Source organism: Sminthopsis crassicaudata, chromosome 3, assembly GCF_048593235.1.
Source record: "Sminthopsis crassicaudata isolate SCR6 chromosome 3, ASM4859323v1, whole genome shotgun sequence".
Taxonomy (NCBI): domain Eukaryota; kingdom Metazoa; phylum Chordata; class Mammalia; order Dasyuromorphia; family Dasyuridae; genus Sminthopsis; species Sminthopsis crassicaudata.
In genome coordinates, this window is record NC_133619.1 from 588836008 (window position 1) to 588845242 (window position 9235).

General features: G+C 47.2%; 1 protein-coding gene across 2 annotated transcripts in view; it reads right to left on the bottom strand.

Moving 5' to 3' along the window:
* COL8A2 (collagen type VIII alpha 2 chain) overlaps positions 1–3914 on the bottom strand; it is a 34376-nt gene extending 30462 nt beyond the window's left edge. For both annotated transcript variants that reach the window (XM_074305126.1, XM_074305125.1), the window contains exon 1: positions 3446–3914. The gene's annotated coding sequence lies outside the window, so the exon portion shown is untranslated. The remainder of the gene's footprint in view (positions 1–3445) is intronic.
* Positions 3915–9235: the final 5321 nt, after the last annotated feature.

Consider the following 9235-nt stretch of genomic DNA (forward strand, 5'->3'; position numbering starts at 1 on the left):
TCAGTGGTCAATATATAGATAGTGGTCATCTTTCAAGTCAATATCTTACTATAGCAATGTCCAGCAAATACTGAAAATTTGTAAAAATTCATGTCAGTTATGTTTTTCTTTCTCTTTTTCCCTCTACCTTTTGACCCTTTGTCTCCCTTATTCTATTTCTTTCTTCTCTCCATCTCTCTTATGCCTGTTGGTTACTTTGACCCTCCAGAAGTGAGGTGTAACATAAAGACTGATGACCAGGACAAACCCCAGGAAATTCACACATGGCTAAAACATTCAGGGCTTCTCTTTTTTTTTAATGTGCAAACCCCGCCCCATAGAAAAAGTAAATCCCTAAGTGTACACTCACATGAGCACGTACACATTCATACTGACAGGGAATCATTTGATGTACACACACACACACACACACACATACATACACACACATAGAACAATTTCTGTCACACATGTGTACCCAGACACATTCTCTTATGCTTATTCACTCACATTGCTCTCCCATACCTGATTCACACAAACATAGCACATGGCTACTGCTAGCTCCCTCACACATGCATCTCTTATTATCACTGTGCTGACTCTTTCATCTCCAGAATCACTCCTTCCCCTTACATACTTGATCTGCAATACAGTAAACCCTACCATAGGAAGCATCAAGGGGACCTCCAAGATCAGGCATAACCTATACATAATGCCCTCCTCCCTGCCCTCCTCTCCCAGCCCATTCTGATGATCAGAGCTGGGAGCAGGTCGAATCCCCCAAGAGTATTAGAACCTTTGCTCAGGAGAGGCTTAGGACCCTCTCCTCTGGGCATGTGCCCCAGCTAGCTGGAGAAGCAACTCTGAACTGGTTTTGGGAGTTGACTGTCAATAGGGACTGCCAGAGAAAAGCTGGGAGGAGGCCTCAGGCCTTTGCCTCACAGGATCTAGCTCCCAAGACAGGAGGAAGGCAGGGAGGACTGGAGGATTGGCAGTAATTAGACCTCAAGCTGACAAACCAATTTAGGGATCTTTCCCCTCCCCCTTCCTCACAGACACATTCATTTCATTTTTTCCCCCTTCCCTCTCCTCTGGGCCAAAGAGAGGAAACACTCATTTTCACTGCTGTGGATGGACTGAAATAGGAGACGAGGAGCTCAGTGTGTGTATGTGTGTCTGGGTGTTAGGATCTGTGTGTGTCTGCACGTGTGAGTGTCTCTGCTGTACCCAGAAGTGTGTGTGTGTTCCTGGATGGTCATTGTCAATATGTCTGTGGGAGATTTTGGGTGGATGTTTCAGCCTGTTTTTCTTTCCCTATAGGGTTCCGTCTCCAAACCAAATCCCCTGACTTAACATTGCTCTTTTCGTATCAGACTCTCTGAAGTTACCCCAGTCAAGTTTCTGCTTTCTTCAAGATACAGACCCCAGCTCCTTTCTGAGAGCTCCTGCCCATCCTTCCCTTTGCCAAGCCCCCTGGAAGAATTTAGAGAAAAGAATTCTCCTTACACACTCATAGTCACACACACACACACACACACACACACACACACACACACACACACACACACACACATACACACACACACAGCCTCTTCCATATGGTCCAACCTGGTACAGGAAACAGGATCTCTGGGAGACCCTTCCTCTTTTTCCTCTGAATATTTGATTGGTTTGGATTCAGTTCAGTTTGGCATCGAGGAGCTGGATGAAATGACCTCAGAGGGATCTATGCTTTCCCCAGTCTCCCCAGACTCATTCATCATGACAGACCTGAAACAAGCCTATAGATTCTGAGGCTCCCTGCAAGTCTAGTTAATGCTAAACCAGGTGGTCCCCTAGCCTAGTTTTTGAGCTCCACAGAACTTTTGGCCTGTCTATTCTCTGAGTCTCCACCTTCCTCCTGTCTTTAGCCTGGGTCTCACCCCAAGACTGGAGAGGAAGGGGAGGCAGCCCAACATTCCATAGAACCCACAGTCACCCCAGCTGTGGTGGGTTGAAACCAGGAAAACAGCTGGAGAGCCCCAGACTGAAAGGGGGAGCACAGAACAACAGAGAGACAGATGAAGAGAGCTAGAGATGAATAGGAAGATAGAAAGAAACAGGGAGAGAAATAGTGGAAAGCAGCGCCAACCAAGAGAGACTGAGGCTATGACCCATACAAGAAAATGAGAAGATGTCCCTGACTACGCCTGGGGCAAGAGTTTTAGGAAAGAGTACCCTGTGTCCTACCTGCCCTACCAGTTCTCTTCATTCTCTATGCAAGCTAGGGTCATTTCATGTGAACTAACTACCTCTCTCAGGGCCTCTGGAAACAGGCAGGTCAGAGGAGTCCTGGTCGCCTGTGTGATTCCCAGAGGCAGATGCTTACACCCTTCACTGATCTCTGAAGACATGAAAATCAGGACCCCTACTCTTCCTCTTCCAGCTGGGATGGTAGAAGAAGAAGCCCCCTTTCTCATGTTCATCACTGATTTGATACTAAGTGATGAGGGCTACATTTGGAGGGAGCAGCCCCATCCACCTGTTTACTTCTGCTCCCCACATCCAGCATCCTGATCTCTTGGCCCCCAGGCCTTAAGACACCTAACTCTCAGGTTCCACTCATAGTCCCTCACTCCCCATCCCCCTTTTGTGACCCCTTCCAGCTCCTGTCCCAGCAAGCCCTTCCCTAGCTCCATTTCCTGACCTCACAGGTCTTTCTGTCCCCAAGCCTGGATCCCCCCTCTCCCTGGCCCCGCTTCTCATGCCCTTGGCCCAGGCCCAAATCCCCTTCTCCTTGGCCCCCACTCCTCGTGCCCCTCGCCCCGTTCGCCAGCTCTCTGTCCCCAGACCTAGCCCCCCTTACGCTCTGGCCCCGCTCCAGGCGCCCCTCTCTTTGCCTCCCTCTCTGCAACAGTTTCCAGCCACTCACTCTCCGAAGCTCCGCGCCGTCGGCTAGGCTCGGTATCAGCCGGGAGAAATGTGCTGAAGGCGGGGAGGGCGGGAGGACCAGCGCTGCGGGGCGCTCGGGATGACGTGGGGAGTCTCCGGAGCCTCGCGACTCCCCACCCCAAACATTTACACATTGTCCACCGCGACCTCCCCCGGCCGCAGCCTATGCTGATTGGGTTCCTCATCCAAGCAAAAACCCTTGTGGTCCGGGAGCAACCCCCCCCCCCCCATCTCTTTTTCTCCTCCCTCCCCCTCCTCCCCATTGCAATGACCAGGGACCCAGACATCCAGGTTGCTTGGCACTCACTTGGAAAGGGACGACCCTAAAGCGAAGGACCCGTCCATGACCCATCGGAAAAGCCATCCTTGGGCCAGGGACCCTGGCGTCCGAGCTTCCCGGCGCTCAGTGGGAACGGAACAGATGCTCAGCGCCCCTGTCAGGCGTGGCAACCTCCTCGTGCCCGGCTCGGACCATGCCTTCTGACCCTCCGAGCCACGCCCTTCCAGCCCTGGGGCAGCCCGGGTGGGCACTTACCTGAGCTGTCACTCCGGGTCTGTTTGTCCGTCGGGCCGGGCCCGGGGCTCCTCACGCTCCCATGGGGCCTCTCGGGGCCCCAGCGGAGCCCGGCCCGAGGCCCGCAGCAGCCCTCCTCCCTCCCTTCCAACCTCTGTGCCTCAGCCTCTCAGGCAGACTCGGGCTCGGACCACTGAATGTCCGACAGAGCCGAGCCGAGCAGAACCCACGGGATCTGAGCCCGGCAGGCCGGGCAGGCAGGCGAGCACCACGGGTCCCGGGGAGCAAAGAGGAGCCGAGCGGACCCGAGCCAGGGCCTGGCAGGGCAGGGCAGGGCCGAGCTGGGCAGGGCAGGGCAGGGCAGGGCAAGGTCGGGCAGAGCAGGGCAGTGCGGGCAGCTCCCGAGCCCGAGAGGAGCAGACGGCTCCTGCTGCGGGAGGTGAAGGCTAGACGGGACAGAGGGAGGGAGGATGGAGGAAGGGAGGGGGAGAGGAGGAGGGAGGGAGCAAGAGCGCAAGATGGGGAGAGGGAGGGGAAGAGGGGCTGGAGCTTCGGGTGAGGGCCAGGAGAGGGGGCTGCGGCGGCAGCTGTCGACTTTTTTTTTTTTTTTTTTTTTTTTTTTTTTTTAATTTTCTAGATCTCTGAGTCGATCTCTCTATCGTTCCGTCTATCTGGTCTCTGACTACTGAGCCTTAAGTTGTCTGACTTTTCTCCCTTGTATTCAGTGCCCAGGACTTGGGACTGGGGTTAATTCGGGAGGGAGGGGGGGCCGGGAAGATCCCACCAGGGAAGAATGGTTCTGTTCTTCCTTTACTTGAGGCCAAAAGTTCCCTGTCACCTAAAGATACCTGGACCACATAGCTCCAGTCTTTCTCATCTCATCTTGAAGCCCACTTTGACAGGATCACTTTCATGAGCCCAGTTAGTATTAAACCCTAAAGCTCTTCTCCAAGAGTCAAGGATTTCTAAGACAAAGGGTCTCCCACATTGTTTCTACCTCACTTTAGCCACAGGAGGCTGCCCTCAGTCTGCCCCACCTTTCAAACCAATTACCTGGAGATTCACCTGAAAGGCCCAAAAGACTATGTCACCTAGTCTAAGATCAAGCTCTCAGCCACAGGAAATAGACCAGCAGGATCTTTGGGAGTCTGACAGCAGCTGACCCTCTGCTGTTCATTCTGAGTGCCTTTTCCCTCCTTCTCCCCCCACTCAATCTTTCAACATTTTGGTTTCAGCTTACCTCCTTCTCCTTACTCTTAACTAGGGGTCTCTTCTCTACTATCTGCTTCCACTTTCAGGATTATTTAATTTTTTCCATATACTTAGGTAACCTAGAGATTGCAAGGGTTTGTAGAGTTCACAAAAGGTTACAAGAATCAAATCTCTGAAATCCATTTCCTTTGATCCCTCTCCCTAATGGAGGTTCTGAGATCCTAGAGAACTGGGTTTTCTTATAAAAGTGGTATCTAGACTTGGTCTGTGAGTTATATCTATAAAGCACTTATCACAATGCCTGACACATAGTAGGTGCTTTATAAATACTTATTTCTTTTTCCTTCTCTTTCATCTATCCACAATTTACACTCATAGGACACACTATGCAATGTCAAACATGGGCACTCTCAAACAGTAACTATTTGGCCACAGTCACTTACTAGCTGTGTAAACCTGAGCAATCCTATTTGCCTCAATTTCTTCATCTGTCAAATGAACTGGAGAAGGAAATGGCAAATAAGTCCAGTATCTTTGCCAAGAAAACCCAAATGGGGTCAAGAAGAGTCAGACATGACTGAAAAATAACAACAACAATCACCTACTATGTGCCAGCCACTGTGCTAAGCTTTTCAAATATTATTTGATCCTGGCAACAACTCTGGGAGGTAGATGCCATTATCATGCCTACTTTACAATTGAGAAAACTGAGGCTAACAGTGTTAAATGACTTGCCTGGGGTGATACAGCTAGTGTCCAAGGCCATATTTGAACTAAAACCTTCCTAACCTCAGGCCAGTGCTCTATCCACTGCACCACTTACCTGCCTCTACCATGGTCACCCATGTAACAATAGCTCACATTTAGAAAAGGCTTTTTAGGCTCACCTTATGCTTTCCATATATTTCACCCAATATTCATAACTCTCCAATTTATGGAGAGGAAAGTGAATCAGAGGTTGTGAGGTAAGGTAGTGCAGGGGAAAGAGCTCTAGCTGCAGTGTCCAAAGACCTGGGTTCAAATATCTGGGTGTGACCTTGGACAAGTCACTTAACTTGCATTATAGGATTGGATTGCATAGCCTCTGATGACCCTACCAGTCCTAAAGCAGAGATCTAGAGCCTTCAATTTGCCAAAAGTCACAAAGCAAAATGGTATCTAAAGAGAGTTTTGATTCTAGGTCTTTCCTTCAGCCACTACACCTGACTTTGTTAATGTCAAATGCAAGGAGAGAGTCTTGTTTGTACTTCTTTTGGTTCTCTCTACTTGAATTCAGGAATTCAGAGTTCGGGGAAGTCACCCTTCCTCCTCCCTTGTTCCCCAGCACACACGCTCTTGGCTTCCTTTTTAAAAGAGCTCTATAGCTCTTCTTCCCTACCCCCAACACAGGACCCCATGACCCTGATATCCTGCCCTCATACTGTTTTCTCCCACTTCTCCTTCCTCTTCCAATTTTCTTCTTGAAGTAACTACTTGTGTGATCTTGAAACCCAGGTCCAAGATCTCTGTGCCTCAGTTTCCTCATCTGTAAAATGATGGAGTTGGACTAGATGACCATCTAACTCTAAACATATGAAGGATTTTAAGGCCATCTAAATATATGATTCTAAGATCCTACTTTTCTTCCTTTTCCTCCTTTCCTTTCCTCTTTAGGCCTTGGGTATTGTTCAGTTAATTCACATCCAACTCTTTAAGATCTCATTTGTCTAAAGATACTAGAATGATTTGTTGTTTCTTTTTCCTGCTCTCTTTACCGATGAGGAAATGGAGGCAAGTAGGGTTAAGTGACTTGCTCAAGGTCACACAATTAATAACTGTTCAAGGTCAGATTTGAACTCAGGAAGATGAATCTTCCTGACTCCAGGACTTAGTATCATATCCACTGCCCTCTTGGGACTTTAGAGAAATGAAGCTAGAGAGACAACAAATGAAGAATACTACATTGAAAAAGAAAGAAGAAAAAAGGGCCCAGGTCAGAAATATCATTGTTAGAGGACATGATCTGGACAATGAGTTATCTTGGGAGAGCGAGACTGAGCAGTTGAATTGGCCGGAGGCTAACCTGGAGAGAATAGCGATAAGAAGAGAGAGGAAGAGAAGGCAGTATCAAATGTGACAGAGAAGCTGAGATGCCTACTTTGGTAGCAGAGATCATAAGGAACCTTGGAAAGAGCAGTTTTGGCTGAACTATAAGGTTGGAAGCCAAATTGCAGAGTTAAGAAAAGAGTGAGAGAAAAGGAAGCAGGAGCCTGCTGTTGTAGACAGTCTACATTCAGCTGAATAATGAGGTCAGAATCTGGGTTGCAAAAGACTGAAGAACAAGGTAGAAAAACACAATGTCAAAGCTTTTTTTTTAAAAGCCATTTGGCTGGGGAAAAGAAGAAATCAAAGATGATAGCTTAAGAGCATATAAAGTTTATGAAGGTTTTTTGGGGTGGGTTTTGGTTGGTTTTTTTATTTGTTTTGTTTTCAGGGTAAGAAGACTTGGGTATGTTTGAAGGCAATAGAAAAGGAACTGGCTAGAGAAGAGAGGTTGAAATTGTTGGGAGTTTGGAGGGGTTTTTTGAAGGGGGAAGAGAAATAATTGATGATGTTATCTGATTGGAAAGAATCAAGGGCATGGGCTCAAGAACAATGGTCCAAGTGTGAGGTGATGAAAGCTTGCACCAGGATGTTGGCAGTGTTATAGTAGAGAAGGGGCCATATTCAAGAGATGTACAGAATTATATCAACAAGACTTGGTAACAGCTTAAATGTGGAGGTGAGGGAGAGTGTGAGAAAGAGTGAGAGAAGTCAGGGGTGACACTTAGGCTGCAAGCCTGGGAGACTCGATAGGGAGAGGGGAGGTACTAGTAGAGTGATGCCTTCAGTAGTAATAGGGAAAATTGGAAGAGAGAAAGGTTTAAGACAGAAAGATGGGTTTAGTTTTGAATAAGTTGAATTTTAAAAGTCTGTGGGATATACAATTCAAGATGTCCATTTGGCAGTGGAAGATGTGAGACTGGAAGTCAGGAGAGAGCTTAGGCCTGGACAAATAGATCTGAGAATAATCTCAATAGAGTTGAGAATTGATAATTCTGATAAGATCATCAAGCAAAATATTGAGGAAAAAAGTAAGGATACCCAGAATAGACCTTAGGAGGACCTTCCAGGGTATCTGGTATGAAATAGATGAAGATCTAGCAAAGAAGATTGAGGGGATATCATCATGAAAACCTAGAGAGAAGAGAGTATTAAGAAATTGAGGTTTATATACAGTGTCAAAGGCTGCAGAGAGGACAAGAAGAATGAGGCTGTAGAAAAGACCATTAGTTTTGCTAATTTTGAGGTCATCAGTAACTTTGGAGAGAGCTATTTCGGTTGAATGATGTCAAATTGTAGAGAATTAAGAAAAGAATGAGAGAAAAAGAAATGGAAGCATCTATTGAGACAGTTTTCTCAAGGAGCATAGCTGTGAAAGGGAGGAGAGAGAGTCACAGGTAGTAGATCAGGTGAAGGTTTTGAGGATGGAGGAGATTTGGGTGTTTTTGTAGGCTGTGGGTATGCAGCTAAGAGACAGGGAGAATTTGGAGATAAATGAGACTGTGGACTAAAGAGTGATCTCTTGGAGGAAATGGGCTGGGATGGGATCACTTGTGCATATAAAGGGGTTTGTTTTGTAAAACAAGGAAAAGCCCCCTCCCCAAGTCAGAGTTGGGACTAGGAGATAGTGGGGGAAGGCATTTGATTGATACAAAAGAAGGAGGGGGAAGAAGGAGCTCTTGGGGAGGGGAAGCGCTTCAATTTTTTTCTGTGACATGAGACAAGGTTCATAGCTGAGAGGGTAAGTGGAAGAAAGAGCCCTGGGAGTTTTGAGGAAAGATGAAAAAATTTGGCTGATTAGGTGGATTTGAATGGATGCCTAGAAGAAGAGATTTCTAGTTTCTATTTGATTTCTATTTCTAATTGATCAGTTAGCACAGATTCATGATTTTCTCTAGCTTTTTACAGACACTCAAGGAGTTAAGGCAGATTTTGATAAAAATAATTCAAAGTTGGAGTTTGGAAGAACAAAACGTCAGATAGGATGCTGGGGAAAGGGGAAGGAAGTCATCATAGAACTGAACTGTGTGACCTAAAGTAAGCCCTTTCCCCTTTCTTAGTCTCAGTCTCCCACCTTGTAAGAAGATAAGATTGGATGCAGCGATCACTAGGCTTCCTTCCAATTATGATATTTTAGGTTGCCAAGAGAGCCAGGAAGGCTGGAGTTGGCAAAGTAGGATTCCCATGGGCCTTTGGAAATTGAAGAAGTTTTGGAGAGGAAGGGAAGGGGAGAGGAGGGAATCCAGGTATTGGTAGGGAGGAGCAGAATGGTCATGGAGGGAGGAGCAGAGTAACCAAAGGGAGGGAAAAGGGGGAGGAGGGAGAAGCAGGAAACCACTCAGTCCTGAAACAGAAACCCCTTCATTCATTCATACAGTGGACATTTAAAATTTTTTTTTATTTATTTATTTTTGCTGAGGCAATTGGGGTTAAGGGATTTGCCCGGGGTCACACAGCTAGGAAGTGTTAAGTGTCTGAGGTCGGATTTGAATTCAGGTCCCTGTTGTCAGGATCAGC